At 40.0% G+C, this 6,847-nt stretch overlaps 1 long non-coding RNA gene across 2 annotated transcripts in view; it reads left to right on the top strand.

Moving 5' to 3' along the window:
• The window catches only part of LOC108444754, a 65,502-nt gene extending 59,228 nt beyond the window's left edge, over positions 1-6,274 (top strand). For both annotated transcript variants that reach the window (XR_001859420.1, XR_001859421.1), the window contains one exon: positions 3,468-6,274. This is a non-coding gene — a long non-coding RNA (uncharacterized LOC108444754). The remainder of the gene's footprint in view (positions 1-3,467) is intronic.
• Positions 6,275-6,847: the final 573 nt, after the last annotated feature.

The raw sequence follows: 6,847 nt of genomic DNA, 5'->3' as shown, positions 1-6,847 counted from the left end.
GAAAGAGTGCATAGACTGGACTTTGATTTCAGCATTTGGTAAACAGTATGATAATGCAGATGTTTGTTCATTTTTCATCTATGTTTCGGGGCCACATGTTTTCAGTCAAATTTTGGAAACTTATTTTCTGAGTTAACAGTGTTCTTTAAATTATTATTTTAGATAGATCCATCTGGAAATGAAGGGGGAACTGCCCAAGACCACCTCTACACTCACAGTACTTAATTTTATCAGTAAAAGCAAAATTCTATGAGAGGGTATAGAATTAGAAGGCAATCAACAGAGGAAAAAAATGGCCTTGGAAACACCAGTGTCAGCATCAGAGGCAGCAATTCCTCTTTCTGTATTTTAGGCAAAAAGAGTTCTAGAGTGGAGTCTTCTCCCAGCACCTGGCCTGCGATAGGACATGTACTCTGGAAATTTGGCTAAATACTCAAGCTGAAAAATGAGCAAATCTACACTGTAAAATCCTGTAGCCAGATGCAAAAGGAAAGCCAATATTTCTGTCCCTAGGCAGAGTGGTACAAAATGCACTTGAGGGATGCCTTTTCCCTAGACAGAGAAAGCAAAATTTGGATGAGTGTTTGCTCCATCTGCCTGTTTTGGACAATGGTGTTCAAGGTGACCAGGAAACACTTCAAAATAACATACAAGTGTTCCTCTGCAGAAAATTCTATATGTTTTAACTGCATGTTCCTAAATGGGTGATACTGATTTTATATCAAGGGATGTGTCCTCTAACAATGTGATGCTACTGATAACAAGCTGGTCTCATCAGTATCTTCCATATACCAGTCACTGGTAGAAGGGATTTCCATGAGTCACAGTGATTTATAATATGAATCCATTCAAAGTACATTATTTCTGTAACTTTTATATTAAGTGGAAATGCCTTAAATGCAGTATGAACCAATGTTCAAATGGATTTTTAATATGCATTTATATAAATATGAAGTGTTCACAAAAATTAATTTACAGAAAATTTGGGGTTAGGTCTGTATTTGTTTGAGGTTCTTTTATGTATTTTTAAAAGTACTAGGAGTTAAAATATCCACTTTTGAAATTGTATTCTGGGCTATAAACTTTTAACTTAGAAGTAGATCCATCTGGAGTGAAGTCTGTATCACTTGAGAGAGAATCTTTTTCTAAATATGTATTGCCTTCAAAGCAATAGATATCCTTGAAGTTGGTTTGTTGATAACTTTGCAAATACTTTGAAGAAAGAAGTCTCAGGGTGCATTTGCAAACTTGGCACTTGGCAGAAAAAGAATGGTGAAGGCACTAAATATTGTAGTGTCAGGTTCTTGGTCTTGTTTCAGGTGACATCCCAAATGCATGAGGGGTAAAACTGCAGATTCCCATAGCAATTAATTGGTGGAAACCAAGGACACTGATTTATGTGCAACTTGCAGAAAATCCATGGGCGTATCCAGCTGCCTTCAAGTAGAAGTAACCCCTGGGGGGAATGGCAGGGTGCATGTCTCTACTGGTCATCCCCAGAGACAGCTTTAGGCAGGTCCCAGCTCCCCTCTGTTGGGGTCTGTGCTTCCCAGGAGAAGGCAGGTTGCACCTCAGGCAAGAAACTCCCAAAGTCACAGGCTTTGCTGTGGGGATTCCCTGCTGTGGGAGCCCTTCGGACACCAATACCTGTCTTTTTTCCTATACAGAACTTAGGAAAGGGTTGAAATATATCTGAGGGAATTCTGCCAGATATTCATGTATCTACATTTTCTACTCACTCAAGAGGAGCAGTGGTAACCAATGTACTAAAAGTCTTCAAATGCTGACAAATACAATTTAGACTTGAAGGCTGCCAGCAATTCTGTGGTAGTAAATCCCATTTGCAATCAAAGGGTGAGTCATTAGCCTTGACATTTGAGAAATGGAGATTACTATGAATTTATGAAAAAGATTCCCTAAAATGTTTCCTTAGCAACTGCTGCTGAGGAGCCTGGGGCATCTGTCAGGTCCCCAGGCTCAGGAAAGCTGGCAGCAGTGGAGCAGATGGTTTTCTATCCACTTGCTGTATGTAGTGCTAAGGGTTCACTATACTTTTCCACTCAAGTCTTGTTTAAGTGAGGAAAAATTGTGTTTTCTTATGTTCCATTATCTTTACTGAGCTGACTTAATGCAGCTGAAATTATTGCAATGGGCACAGCTTATTATACAACACAGGGGCTTGAACTGTGTCCTGCACAGGGCTATGAGCATTTTGGTCAGTTCCAAACACAACCCCAAGAGAAGTGATATGACAGCTTGTTACCACCATAACAAGCATAACATTTTATTTTAAAAGAGTTTTGTTAAAAAAAAAGAAGAAAGAATTAGAGAAAGCTATTCGTTTTCCATTTGTCCTCTGTTTCTGAAATGCTCTGAAGTCCTCTACTCAATCTTTTCCTTACAGCCATGAGTTTTTCTTCTAGGTCAAGAAGACAGAGTAATGAAGACCTTCCATCCATAGGGTAACAACAGAATATTTCTTGACCTGCTGTAAAATCACATCTATCAGTGATATTATGTGTTTTATAACTCAGCCAGTTAATTTAATCTCAACACATTTAGTTTGGTTAAGCCAGAGAAAAATAGTTTTCTCCTAGTTAAGTAGGATTCTTGGCTGGCTGCCACATTGACAAAAAAAGGTGAGGGACCTCAAGGGGAGCATGTGGGAAGGTGGGAATGGGGGAGAGGGGAACAAGGGCATGTGGAGAGACCTGGATGTTCCTCGGAAAGGCAAAGGGGATATTGGCTGGAGGTAGCAGGCACTGGGGTTATACAGAAGAAGGAATCCCTTGAGTGTACTACAGCAACATCTGTGCCCTGCCTCAGTCAGGTAGGCTATGAAACCAGAGATAAATCCCAAGAGAAGCTGGATGATTGCAAAGCCATGAAGGAATATCCTTATCTCATGGCATCTGCATAGACCAGTGCAGAAGGTTTCTTCTGGACTGAGGGAACAGGTGTTAGTGAAGAAATTTGCAGCACCTGAATAGCACATTCTGTATTCCTTCTTTTGTTGTATTAAATTAATTCCATTAGTAAATTAAATTCTAATTTTCTGTTTCCAGTAGTCAAAATTCTATTTATATGACTTCCTATGGTGGTAACATCTCAGGAGTTTCATGTACATGTGATTTTTTTTCTTCAGGATTTTTCAGATCTAAGTGAGACTAGTAAAAAACCTAATGGCTTCTAAGGAAAAGATACTACTGCTGGTGTAACTCACAACACAAACATGAGCACAAGTCATATACAGTTCTTAGTAATTCTACTGCAGAATATTTTCAGGGGAGTGGTTCCACTTAATGACATTCTAACAAAAATATGAAGAATATTAATTTTTTCCAATGGAAATAAATCCTTTCTTTTCTCCTCTGTAAAACAAGACACTCCCCATATTTCTATTGCTCCTGTGCTGTACATCCACTGAGAATGACCTGTTATTCTGCAATCTCTCATGTATTTTACAGAGTCAACTTTGCTATTCATCTCATGCAACTGCAGCCAATCTTGGCTGCCAGGTGAAACACGATGTTGAAACAGAGAAGCAGCCTCAAAGAAGTACAAGCTCTCAAACCGTGAATGGCTTTGTGGATCAAAACCAGCATTTTGAATTACACCTGGAAATGAAGAAGAGAGCGGCAAAGTCCCCAGAGCGCGGGTGCAAGGGCAAGAAGGAGGAGTGGTGGCAGGGCCGGTGGTCCCACCCTTGTCTGCTGAGGCTTTTGCAGGTTGGCTCTGAGCACATCAGATATGATTGGGAGCAGCTGCAAGCTGAGCCCAGTGCAGTGCTCCCAATACGTTCCAGATGATGAATATGATGCAGACTTACTGGAAGAAAAATATATTTCTGAAGAGAAAAACAATTACTTCTCAAAGCAAGACAATGAAGCTGAACCGACAGTACGTGGGCATAAAATAGAACAGAACTTTTGGGCAATGGCTTTAACTTCTAATAAATCACCCACCTGGAGATCCTTTTGCAAGTGAGTTTCGATGTATCAGACCCCAAATATTTTCAGAGGTACATAAAGTTGAAAAATTATGCATTTAAACCTTGATTTCTCCCCAAAGGGACAAATACTTTGTTGTGTCATAGCCTCCAGTTTTCATCTTAGCAGAAAGGTGCCTTTGCCACTCCAAACAACACGTGGGCTCTCTCACGGAAGTTATGTAAAAAAGGCTTGGAAACACCACTTGATACAGTGGGTTTCACTGTCTGAGTCTTCAGAGGGGACTTGAACGAAATTTGCAAAAACATGTCAAAAGTTAAGTGGCGAAAATCAGCTTAAATGCCTAATTTTAATTTTGTTTGTTCTCTTTGTTGTTTCATTGTGGTGGGAGGGAAGAAGCTGCCTTTTTTCTCCCTGTCCTTTCATTTTGTTTGGGAGAAAATGGATGTTGGTGAAAAGAAGAGAGCTCTGGCAGGGACGGGAAAGAGGTTGTTTATTCTGTTTTGTTTTCTTTAGAAAGGGGCAACTCTTCTAAAACTGGTGATGATCCAGTTAAAGGGGGACTCCGGGTGGGGAAGAGAAAAGAAAACTAATAATCAGCCTCTAAATGACAAGTTTTCTCTTGAACAAAAGAGCAACAGGAGGCAGTGCAGGCAGGGGGTCAGTGCCCAGGGGTAATGTGACCAAAACAATGGCTGGAGAATGTGTGAAGCTTTTGCCACTCCAGAAACTGCTGCCCCAGTGCCTTCACTGAGGGACTGCAAGGACCAAACCTGATCCAGCGCTGGGCAATGTGTGGTGCCACTTCTGGAGTCCTCCAAATTGTAGGCAATGATTGACTGTGGGTAATGGAAAAAAGAATTGAAGGCTTGCGAGAGAATCCCCCTCAGTTCTGAATGACATGTATGATTGAACAGCCCCAGCCAATAAAGCAGAGCCCCTGCCAGCAACGGGGCTAAAGGTGGGGTTTAAAGTGACTTCAATTAAAGATGGAGACTGCTTGGCAGTGTCTGTGCTTCTCTTGCACTTGATTAATTGTCTGTTGGGAAAAGCCAGCGGTGCTGGATAAACTGAAGCGAGATGATTTTAATATTATGAGCGTTCACGCAGAAGTTCATTCTGGTTTAGACTAAATTGGTTTTAATTTCAATTCATGTAACTTCTGTGTAGACGGGGCCTATGGCTTGCCATTTCGCAGCAATGGTGAATTTATAGCATATGTGCTCCAAATGGACTATCATGGAAATTCTCCTGGTATTTGCTCCAAGTCCAGTTCCAGCTGTCGGTGGAGATGGAGGAGCAGAATAGACCACTCACATGGCCTCCCATGTAATGCAGATTGGATCTATTGTCAGTCAGATGGACTGGTGGTGTGGGAGCAGTGTGAAGCCAGTTCTTTCACTACATGGTGTGTAAAGCAATGAGGCAGACAAAAGCTGGATTTAAATTAGGGAATATTTCTGCCAAATTTCATTCTCTGAAGCAGAAAAATAAAACACTTAATATGTCTGGCAATGTTTATTCTGTGCACAGTGTTTTAACTGATCATAAAAGAAAAACTACGTGTGAACATTATCTAGCAACTTCATCATATTCTGAGGAGATGAGAGAGTATGATTCCACCATGGTTTGAAAAAGTATTAGATTTAGAAAGTGGATACAATATGGCAAGAAAACAAGGTGGCAAGAGGAAAAGAAAAAAAAAAAAGGTTCCTTTTGATTAGGTAGGAATTACCAGTTATAATCACAGCAAAATTCTATCTGCCCCAAAGGCTCCATTTTGAAAGTCCTTGGTGTCCTCAGTGTCCTGATCAATGGCCAGAGGCTTCCCACTTTGCCTTCTTGCTGCTTATTCAAAGGAAAGAAAGATCTGAATGGTTGGAAAATATATGTGCTGCTCATGCACTAACTGCATGTGCATGAAAATAAAAGAATTCCTTGCCTGGGCACTGTGGGTATCTGTGCTGATAAGGAGGTAGTAACTCTCATTGCATGCATATTGGCCCTTTGAAGATTTGGCCCTGAATTCTGCTGGTGAAGTATTTTCCATGACTTTTCCACTGTATCTTCTTAGATACAGTGCTCCAATCATCCAATACCTTGACAGAAATAGAAGACACTGTTAAAAATAATTCAAAGAAATAATACAAGACCATTTTTAATTCCAAATGATTGAAAGAGCAAGTATCAGCTACTGTGTATGAAAACATAGTTGTGTAATCCAAGGAGGAAGAATGTCAAGAATAACAACTTTGTAACTGGATTTGGAAAAATAAACAATTCTTTCCTTTTTTGCATAATAAATATGGTGTGGGGAGCAAAACCCAACATTTTATGAATGCTGTTATGTATTTTTATTTCTACTGGTTTAAAACAGCATTTGCTTCTTGAAATTAAATGGAATTGGATTGAGGTTTGTCCTTTTAGAGCCTTGTCTGGTACAAGGTAATGCATTGAATACCCTATTAATATTGCAATTTTTCTATTATGCATTGAAATTCTCATATTGCAAGTTGCTGGGGCCCTTGATATTTCACAAATTTGGGATCATTAAGGATGTTTTCCATGTCAGAGCTATACTAATTGTGACTGTGTTGATGACATCCACCATTCTACTTAAATTGAAAATTGCTGCTTACTAAAGATGTTGGACCCTGAGCTTAAGTCCTTGGTGACTGATTTGATTAGTCCATTTGAGTGAGAACAGGGCAACACAGGGGCTATGTTAATGGAACTTAAACAATAGGCCATCACTAATCAGAGACCTCAAGGTTGAAGTGAGGTTAATTGTTATGCGGGTGGTATTTGAAAAGAAGTGTTGACTGGTGTAATGCACTATGGGACTGTAGCATTTGAACATGCAGCCCTAAGGCCAGAGGTTTTGTTTAGTTTCCCAA

Source organism: Corvus brachyrhynchos, unplaced genomic scaffold (assembly GCF_000691975.1).
Source record: "Corvus brachyrhynchos isolate BGI_N302 unplaced genomic scaffold, ASM69197v1 scaffold221, whole genome shotgun sequence".
In the NCBI taxonomy this organism is placed as follows: Eukaryota; Metazoa; Chordata; class Aves; order Passeriformes; family Corvidae; genus Corvus; species Corvus brachyrhynchos.
This window is presented reverse-complemented; position numbering and strand designations above follow the sequence as displayed.